This window comes from Oncorhynchus kisutch, linkage group LG9 (genome assembly GCF_002021735.2).
Source record: "Oncorhynchus kisutch isolate 150728-3 linkage group LG9, Okis_V2, whole genome shotgun sequence".
Lineage (NCBI taxonomy): Eukaryota > Metazoa > Chordata > Actinopteri > Salmoniformes > Salmonidae > Oncorhynchus > Oncorhynchus kisutch.
The window spans coordinates 3280059-3290012 of record NC_034182.2 but is presented as its reverse complement, the minus strand read 5'-3'; the positions used below and the strand labels follow the sequence as shown (position 1 = coordinate 3290012).

General features: G+C 39.0%; 1 protein-coding gene across 1 annotated transcript in view; it reads left to right on the top strand.

The window, feature by feature from the left end:
• The first annotated feature begins 342 nt into the window (after positions 1 to 342).
• The window catches only part of LOC109896574 (protein SCAF11), a 30547-nt gene continuing 20935 nt past the window's right edge, over positions 343 to 9954 (top strand). Inside the window, exon 1 of the mRNA XM_020490832.2 lies at positions 343 to 568. The gene's annotated coding sequence lies outside the window, so the exon portion shown is untranslated. The remainder of the gene's footprint in view (positions 569 to 9954) is intronic.

Genomic DNA, 9954 nt, shown 5'->3' with positions numbered 1-9954 from the left:
CTCCCAGTGGAAAGTGGATCAGAATGATTTTCTATCCCAAACTACCTCAATTGGGTATATATGGCTCTGAGTGTAGCTTACCTTTTACTTCTGTTGATGGCCTGTCACTAAAGTTGTCAGTCTCTTGCTACTGTTTATGAAATGACAACCTTTTAGCCCCCATGCCAGTTACTGGTATGATTGTTTCTAGTCATTTTATTGCATATAAATTCCGTTGAATTGAAAAGAAAGGAAAATATCAATGGTTTCTTGAAAATATTTTAATATCATTGGCAACTAAACAGTGTTCCGGTTATATCTGGGACCGGAAACAGTTGGATTTTTTTCCCCCTAGTGTAAAGTGTATTGCAGCGACACTGTGCGGTGCTGTTTAAACTTCACAGGTCTCAGACAGACATCGAGACATGTGGCCGAGACGTTCGTAAATGTATAACGAGTTAGCAGTGCAATCTATTCGGCTATATTCAGGTTATCTTCTAGCTTTGGAGTCTAACCAATACACGGAAATAAGTGGGACAAGAAAAAATAAACAACCACGCCAGTTTTCTAGCTATTGATTTAGCTTCGGGTAAGTCAACAAACACGTAGCTAGCTAACCAATTTAGCAAGTCTGCAGCCGTTGGCAAGCAAAAGTATCGTTAGCTGCTAGTTAGCCACGGTAACAGCTACCTAGCTAATATAGCGTCTGTATTGTAGGCCAGGCCAGTCTCGTTAGCCAATGAAGTTGAATAATTAACTAGCTAGCTATGAGCATACTTGTTTTGTTTCTTGTTAGCTAAATACAATTACGTTGTTACTAGCCTGCTAGCTAACAGCTGACTAGCCTATATCAACCAAAAGTAGTTAAGTTCGCTGACTAGCGCTTGATCATGACCATCTTGTTAACGTTATCTGAATCGCAAACTAGCCAGCTAACGCCAACTACTTAACTTAGTTATCAAACTAGTAGAAATAACAAGTAGCTAGTTAACCAGCGAAACATAGAAGTTAGTTGAAGTTTGAGGGGCACTAGTACACACTACTAGAATAAGTTGAAGGGTCGTGTTACATCACACATGGGCCACAAAGTTTAAATTGTTAACGTTAGCTGTTAACGTCAGCGACCGCAGGGCATTTCATAATGTTTACTAAATTAAATGTCAACTTACTTGACAGCTAGCTGCGAGGTATTTGGTTAGCTAGCTGAACATAAAATACAAGACCACAACTCGCCGGATTTACTAGATAGTTGGAAGCTAGCTAGTTTACGTTAGTAGTTGGCTGACTAGCTGGTAAATTAAATAATGCAAGATGGCAGTGGATGATAGAGAACATGGCTAACGTTATTTTATCAGCTCACATGGTAGAGTGTTGGCCTCAGTGACCTGTATAACCCATTTAATTTAAATATCTGTGTCTGCCTGTATTTTAGCCAGAGCTGACACACTGGTTAAGCAAGACCTTTTGTTGTACTCTTACCACTGGCTTTCACTGGACAGTGTTTTGCTTCTTGATTCATGCGGAAGGCACATTTCAGTTGAATGCATTCAGCTGTACAAACCTTTCCGTTGCTCCACTCAACAAGCAGACATTAACTTCTCAACTGGCTATATACACTTTGTGACAGTGTTTATTTTTGTTTTTTCAAGTTTATTTAATTTAACCTTTATTTGACTTGGCAAGTCCGTTAAGAACAAATTCTTATTTACAATGGACTGCCTAACCCGGACAACGCTGGGCCAATTGTGCGTCACTCTATGGTACTCCCAATCATTGCCACTTGTGATACAACATGGAATCGAACCAGGGTCTGTAGAGACACCTCTAGCACTGAGATGCAGTGCCTTAGACCACTGCGCCACTTGGGAGATCTCCAGAGCTCTGACGTCTCCTGCTTCCATCTGCTGGTCGGGAACCCGCTTAGCTAGCGATCCACTATTCAAGAATGCTTGTTTCTTTTATTGGACGTGGATACCGAGAGAAATCCTTGGCCAAATCAGCCCTGCATTCAAGTAGTTACTCGCCAGACACATGCTGGCAAAGACGAAACCATTTGTTCACATTTGCTGTGCTTATGCTGATACAGTTTTAAGTTTTGTCTTATGTGCGAGATAGGCATGGTATAAATCGTCCAACGAAATGCTCACTTGCAAGTTCCTTCTCGACAATGCAACAAGAATACGAACATAAAGTAAATGGCAGTAGAATAGAATAACATTTTTAGCATAAGTATAATACAGGAAGGTACAATGTTTACATGTGTATTGGGGATAGGGGCAGGTGTATTAATTGAGAAATATAGTAAGAGTCTGGTGTCAGCAGTTGTGATGAGGTGTGGAGAATCACAGCAGTCTGATGCTTATAGATAGAAACTGTATCTCAGCCTGTTGGTATCAGACCTCATGCTCCGATATAGTCTATCGACGGTAAGGGAGAGAACAACGCGTATGTGGGGTCCTTGATGCTGCGTGCACACCTCAGGCACTGTTTCCAGTTGATATCCTGGATGAGTGGAAGCACCAATGATGTACTGGGCCACCTTCACCCTCACCCCCATAGGATTATCATTTATTTACATTTTAGTCATTTAGTAGACGCTCTTATCCAGAGCGTCTGACAGTTGGTACGTTCATCTTAAGATAGATAGGTGGGACAACCACATCTGTTATAGTAAATATATTTTTCCTCAGTCAAGTGATCTTGTAGTGGATGCGAGCTTCGACTGGAAGCCAGTGGAGCATGCAGAGGAACGGGGTACAATGGGAGAACTTGGGAAGGTTTAACACCAGGCAGGCTGTGCCATTCTGGATAAATTGCAGGGGTTTGATGGCACATGCATGGAGTCCAACCAACACCGACTTGCAGTAGTGCAGACGGGAGATGACAAGTGCCTGGATTAGGACCTGCGCCTCTTCCTGTGTGTGACAGGGTCGTACTCTACCGATGTTGTAGAGCATGAACTTGTAGGAGCAAGTCACTGCTTTGATGTTTGCAGACAGAAATTATTCATGACCTGGCAGGAATATAGTATGTTGGTCTGGTTTAGAGGTCAACCGATTAATCGGAATGGCCGATATCAAGTTTTCATAACAATCGGAAATCGGTATTTTTGGACACTGATTTGGCCGATTTTTTTTACAACATTTTTAACACCTTTATTTAATCTTTATTTAACTAGGCAAGTCAGTTAACAACACATTCTTATTTTCAATGACGGCCTAGGAACGGTGGGTTAACTGCCTCGGTCAGGGGCAGAACAACAAGATTTTCACCTTGTCAGCTCGGGATTTAATCTTGCAACCTTACAGTTAACTAGTCCAACGCTCTAACCACCTGCCTCTCATTGCACTCAACGAGGAGCCTGCCTGTTACGCAAATTCAGTAAGCCAAGGTAAGTTGCTAGCTAGCATTAAACTAAACAAAAAACAATCAATCAGAACCATTAGTTAACTACACATGGTTGATGATATTACTAGTTTATCTAGCGTGTCCTGCATTGCATATAATCAATGCGGTGCGTATCGTTGCTCCAATGTGTACATTATCATGAACATTAATGCCTTTCTTAAAATCAATACACAGAAGTATGTATTTTTAAACCTGCATATTTAGCTAAAAGAAATCCAGGTTATCCAAATCAAATTTGTTTGTCACATACACATGGTTAGCAGATGTTAATGCGAGTGTAGCGAAATGCTTGTGCTTCTAGTTCTGACAATGCAGTAATAACCAACGAGTAATCTAACCTAACAATTCCAAAACCACTACATTATACACACAGTGTAAAGGGATAAAGAATATGTACATAAGATATATGAATGAGTGATGGTACAGAACGGCATAGGCAAGATGCAGTAGATGGTATCAAGTACAGTATATACATATGAGATGAGTAATGTAGGGTATGTAAACAAAGTGGCATAGTTTAAAGTGGCTAGTGATACATGTATTACATAAAGATGCAGTAGATGATATAGAGTACAGAATATACCCTACATTACTCATCTCATATGTATATGTCTGTAAACATTATATTAAGTAGCATTGTTTAAAGTGGCTCGTGATATTGTTGGACTAGTAACCGGAAGGTTGCAAGTTCAAACCCCCGAGCTGACAAGGTACAAATCTGTCGTTCTGCCCCTGAACAGGCAGTTAACCCACTGTTCCTAAGCCATAATGAAAATAAGAATTTGTTCTTAACTGACTTGCCTAGTTAAATAAAGGTAAAATAAAATATATTTTACATCAATTTCCATCAATTCCCATTATTAAAGTGGCTGGAGTTGAGTCAGTGTGTTGGCAGCAGCCACTCAATGTTAGTGGTGGCTGTTTAACAGTCTGATGGCCTTGAGATAGAAGCTGTTTTTCAGTCTCTCGGCCCCTGCTTTGATGCACCTGTACTGACCTCGCCTTCTGGATGATAGCGGGGTGAACAGGCAGTGGCTCGGGTGGTTGTTGTCCTTGATGATCTTTATGGCCTTCCTGTGACATCGGGTGGTGTAGGTGTCCTTTAGGGCAGGTAGTTTGCCCCCGGTGATGCGTTGTGCAGACCTCACTACCCTCTGGAGAGCCTTACGGTTGTGGGCGGAGCAGTTGCAGTACCAGCGAATATTAACCAGGTGAAATTGTTCATTGAACGCAGAATCAGTGTATATGCAACAGTTTGGGCCGCCTAATTTGCCAGAATTTTACGTAATTATGACATAACATTGAAGGTTGTGCAATGTAACAGGAATATTTAGACTAATGGATGCCACCCCTTAGATAAAATACGGAACGGTTCCAAATTTCACAAAGAATAAACGTCTCGTTTTCAAGATGATAGTTTCCCAATTTGACCATGTTAATGACCTAAAGGCTCATATTTCTGTGTGTTATTATGTTATAACTAAGTCTATGCTTTGATAGAGCAGTCTGACTGAGTGGTGGTAGGCAGCAGCAGGCTCGTAAGCATTCATTCAAACAGCACTTTTGTGCGTTTTGCCAGCAGCTCTTCTGATAACCGTGGTCATAGTTCTCTCATTGTACAAGTGTCTGATCAACTTCTAATGTAATTTAGTCAAGCATTGCGCTGTTTATGACTTCAAGCCTATCAACTCCCGAGATTAGGCTTGTGTAACCGATGTGAAATAGCTAGCTAGTTAGCGGGGTGTGCGCTAATAGCGTGTCAAACGTCACTCGCTCTGAGACTTGAAGTAGTTGTTCCCCTTGCTCTGCATGGGTAACGCTGCATCGAGGCTGGCTGTTGTCGATGTGTTTCTGGTTCGAGCCCAGGGAGGAACGAGGAGAGGGACGGAAGCTATACTGTTACACTGGCAATACTAAAGTGCCTGTAAGAACATCCAATAGTCAAAGGTTAATGAAATACAAATGGTATACAGATAAATAGTCCTATAATTCCTATAATAACTACAACTTAAAATTTCTTACCTGGGAATATTGTAGACTCATGTTAAAAGGAACCACCAGCTTTCATATGTTATCATGTTCTGAGCAAGGAACTGAAACGTTAGCTTTCTTTCATGGCACATATTGCACTTTTACTTCTCCAACACTTTGTTTTCGCATTATTTAAACCAAATTGGACTTGTTTCATTATTTATTTGAGGCTAAATTGATTTTATTGATGTATTATATTAAGTGTTCATTCAGTATTGTTGTAATTGTCAGTATTACTAAATAAATAAATAAAAATTGGCCGATTTTAATTGGTATCGGCTTTTGTTGGTCCTCCAATAATCGGTATCGGCGTTGAAAAATCATAATCGGTCGACCTCTCGTCTGGTTAGCCCTATTCTTCCAAAGTTACGCCAGCAACTTGGTGTGATGTCATGGTTGTAATTTCATTGTGTTATTGGAGTTTTGGAAAATTCAGTCAATATTTTTCATGAGTATTCCCTGGAGTAGAGAGTTGGTTGTCTTGGACATGTTTCTAGATATGTCCTCCCAGTCTTATTGTGTTATTACTATTTACAGCTCGTCTACCCAATTGGTTACCGCTATAATATTCTCCTTTTTTGTTATAATTATGTATATGTGCATTTACCTTATGCATTTGCTATTTATCAAATTAAAGGATCTATAGAATATATTTTTGTGCTGTAAGTGAACTCTTTTCACGGGAAGGGTCCCAATTTATGAGTCCTATGACCCATGCTACCCAAGGAAGTGGTAGCACAATTGGAGGCCATTTTAATTTATAATTTTGAATAGCCTTTGATTTGGGCCTGGGTATGTCTTGAAGTCCAGTATGAACAAAACGATTCATAAAGACAGTGTAATTAAAAAAAAAAAAAAATTAAACAGGCAATGGAACAATAAATATAGCATGAGGGGACCAGTCTATTATGGGTGCTACAAGAAACAAAGAGAATGACACCCGTTATGAAGATTTCTAAATATTTATACACTTAAATGGCTGTTGAAATAAAAATTACTTTGTTTAATGTAAATGGCCTTAATAGCCCCATTAAAAAATGACAAAAAATATTGGTAAAATTGAAGAGGGATAGAGGTGATATCATCTTTCTCCAAGAAACACATCTAAAGAAGAACATAGAAAATTAGAACATCTGGCATCAGAACAAGTGTTTTCCTCTTCCTACCGTTCAGCAAGAAGAGGGGTAGCATTAATGACCAAAAATAATATCCCTTTTTACACAAAGAACCATTGTAGACAGACTGAAGATACATACTAGTAAATGGAAAGTTTGAGGGCACGGAAATAACATTAAATGTATATAACCCAAACGAACAAGGACCCACATTTATATCCAAAATGCTTAACCTACTTATCATGGCGCCAAAAGGGACAATCGTAATGGGAGGATACCTCAACCTTCTCATGAATCCCTTGTTAGATTGTCAACATAAACACAAGGCAGAGAAGGCTGCAGTGACACTAAGAAGGGCAGACTTGGCGGTGGGTCTGATAGATGTTTGTAGAACTCTACACCTATTTTAAAGCACGTAACAAATATACTCGAGATTAGACTATTTCTTCATGTTTAAAAACAGGCCTAGCCAAAGTCAATAACCTCCTCATTAGACCAATTGAAATATCGGATCATGCTAAGTATGAAACTAAATATATGACCAAAGAAAGGCTTGACAGTCTGTAGTTTAAATAATTCACTTTTCATGACATAGAATTTAAGAATAGAATCAGGGCAACACTGAAACAATATCTGGAGATTAATGATGATGGAGAGGTCTACCATAATGGCATGGTTGGGGCCAAAGCAGTGCTTCGAGGCATGATAATGTCATATGCTTCTTCTTCAAAAATAGAGTACGTACCAACCTGTAACTCCGCTATTATTACTGTTATTCATAAAGAAGGTAAAGATCCAGCAGAATGTGCATCGTATCGACCAATATTGTTGCTGAACGGCGACCAAAAATTGCTTACATAAATTATTGCAAATAGATTCAGTAATATAATCCCAGATATCATAAACTCTGACCAAATGGGGTTTGTCCAGCAGACTTCTGAGAAATTAATGTTAGACTAACATTTAATTTGAGTGGAGCAGCGGTCTAAGGCACTGCATCTCAGTGCAAGTGGCATCACTACAGTCCCTGGTTCAAATCCAGGCTGTATCACATCCGGCCGTGATTTAGAGTCCCATAGGGTGGCACACAATTGGCCCAGCGTCGTCCGGGTTAGGCCATCATTATAAATAAGGATTTGTTCATAACGGTCTTGCCTAGTTAAGTAAAAATATTCATAATGTAATGGAGCACGCTCTCAAGAAAAAACATAAATAGCTTATGCTAACTAGATGCAATAAAACCATAGTGTCCTATCTGGATACAGACTAAATACAGGGAAATCAGAACCAATTACTGTAGGTCAACCAATATCCCAAGACATCAAAACTAAGTTTAAACTTAAATGGGATCAAAATGAACTGAAATACCTATTGATTTTGAAACAATGTAAATAAGCAGCGGGACTAGCATCACCAAACCTAATGCGTTATTATATAGCCGCCCAACTAAAATAATTGTTTGGATAAACCCGGCATCAACAGCTAAATGGAATCCACCAAATGGAAAAACCAGTAGGTGCGACTATGTTTAGGAAGATAATCAATGCACACACTAGGAATATATAAAATACCTGTATAAATAACACCATAAAGGTCTGGACAAAGATCACCAAAATAAAAAGCCTTCCAAACAGACCTTATCTACCTGCGAGAAATTGTAATGGATGGCGACTTTAAGCCAAGGATGATCGATGATGCATTTCAATTATGGGCTGACCAGGTATCATCAGATGTTCAGACAAGGGGGTAGATACATTTGAGAATATATCAGAAAAAAATACAACCTCCAGAACTGTATTTTACAATTACTTACAAGTGATTAGTCCTTACTAAAGCAGTGGGACCTAATAAAACGCTTAGTGATAAAAGGACATTCTACTCCAAAATGCAGGAAAGTTAAGTTAAAATTGAAGACAGTTTAATTTCATCACTTGATCTCAAAAACATCACCATCATTCTATATTAAACCAAAAAATAATTTTGCTAGCGTAACGTTGCTGTATTTTAGCTAAAAAGTATTGCATACATCTAAATAGGGTTGGCTAGACTTAGCTAGGTACCTTGGCGGGTTTTTTGGACGATCTGATGAGAATCTGAAGAAGTTGGGTAACTTGTCAATTATTTGATAAAATATTGAATTTGGCCTTTAATACTATAACCCATAGAAACGCATTGAGTAACACATTCATAAAAGACAGTCCAAAAATAAATCATAAGAAATAAGATTTTGAAGTGTCTGTCCTATATCTAGGAGATATAAGAAGGCTCATGAAATATTTTTGTTTTTTTTGGATGCATAATTACCCCTTATATTTGTTGGCACAAAAGTACCTCTATACTTCCATTGGTTTGTATTGGTTACCTTCAGACGAGTCCTGTGACACTTGTGGGGGTCGTGGAGCAGTCATAATAGTTTGTCGGCCGTTCGGACGCTACAGACATTTTTGTGAGAAGACAGATTTTTGGGATGTCTCATAGTCTGACAAACACCGCTATAGCTCGGCCACCTTCCACCGCAGATGTGGAAGGCCGACAGGCGGATGCGGTGGATTGCGACGCAAGCTATGCAAAAAAACTGATATCTACACCTGCATTGCTTGCTGTTTGGGGTTTTAGGCTGGGTTTCTGTACAGCACTTTGAGATATCAGCTGATGTACGAAGGGCTATATAAATACATTTGATTTGATTTGATATCTCTAGTTTAAAATGACAGATGAAAAAAATGTAATAAATTGTTACTTAAACTGACAAACAGGTGTGTCGATAGACTCTTAAGTTGGCCATTGTGTAAATAATGCATTAAAGTCAATGGAAAACTTGCTTGACAAATTGGTTACACACACAGATCTCTGGTTTAATGTAATTAAGTGATGGCACTGTGACTGGGTTGTTAATAGAGCTACCCCCTACTTTTGTCAATTTCTGCCTGAAGACATACCCAAATCTAACTGCCTGTAGCTCAGGCTCAGAACCAAGGATATGCATATTCTTGATTTCATTTGAAAGAAAACACTCAGAAGTTTGTGTAAATGTGAATTGAATGTAGTAGAATATAACACAATAGATCTGGTTCATACGTTTTTTCATTTTTATTGTTAGCATCATCTTTAAAATGAACAAGACAAAACAAACATTCAGATAGGATGATGGGGACAATTTCAGTGAAAAACATAAGAGGGCAACAGTACTTGTGCAAAGTTTCAGAATGATAACTTCCAAAACAAGTGTGCTACATCACATTTATCATGAAGTCACCCAGGTGTCCCAGACAAGTAGCCCAAGTGGCCAAATTGGTGAAGGTATACATTTTGAAACAAATAACTATATACAAAATACCAAAATGGTATCAGCTAATATCTCAAAGTTCTGTACAGAAACCCAGCCTAAAACCCCAAACAGCAAGCAATGCAGGTGTAGAAG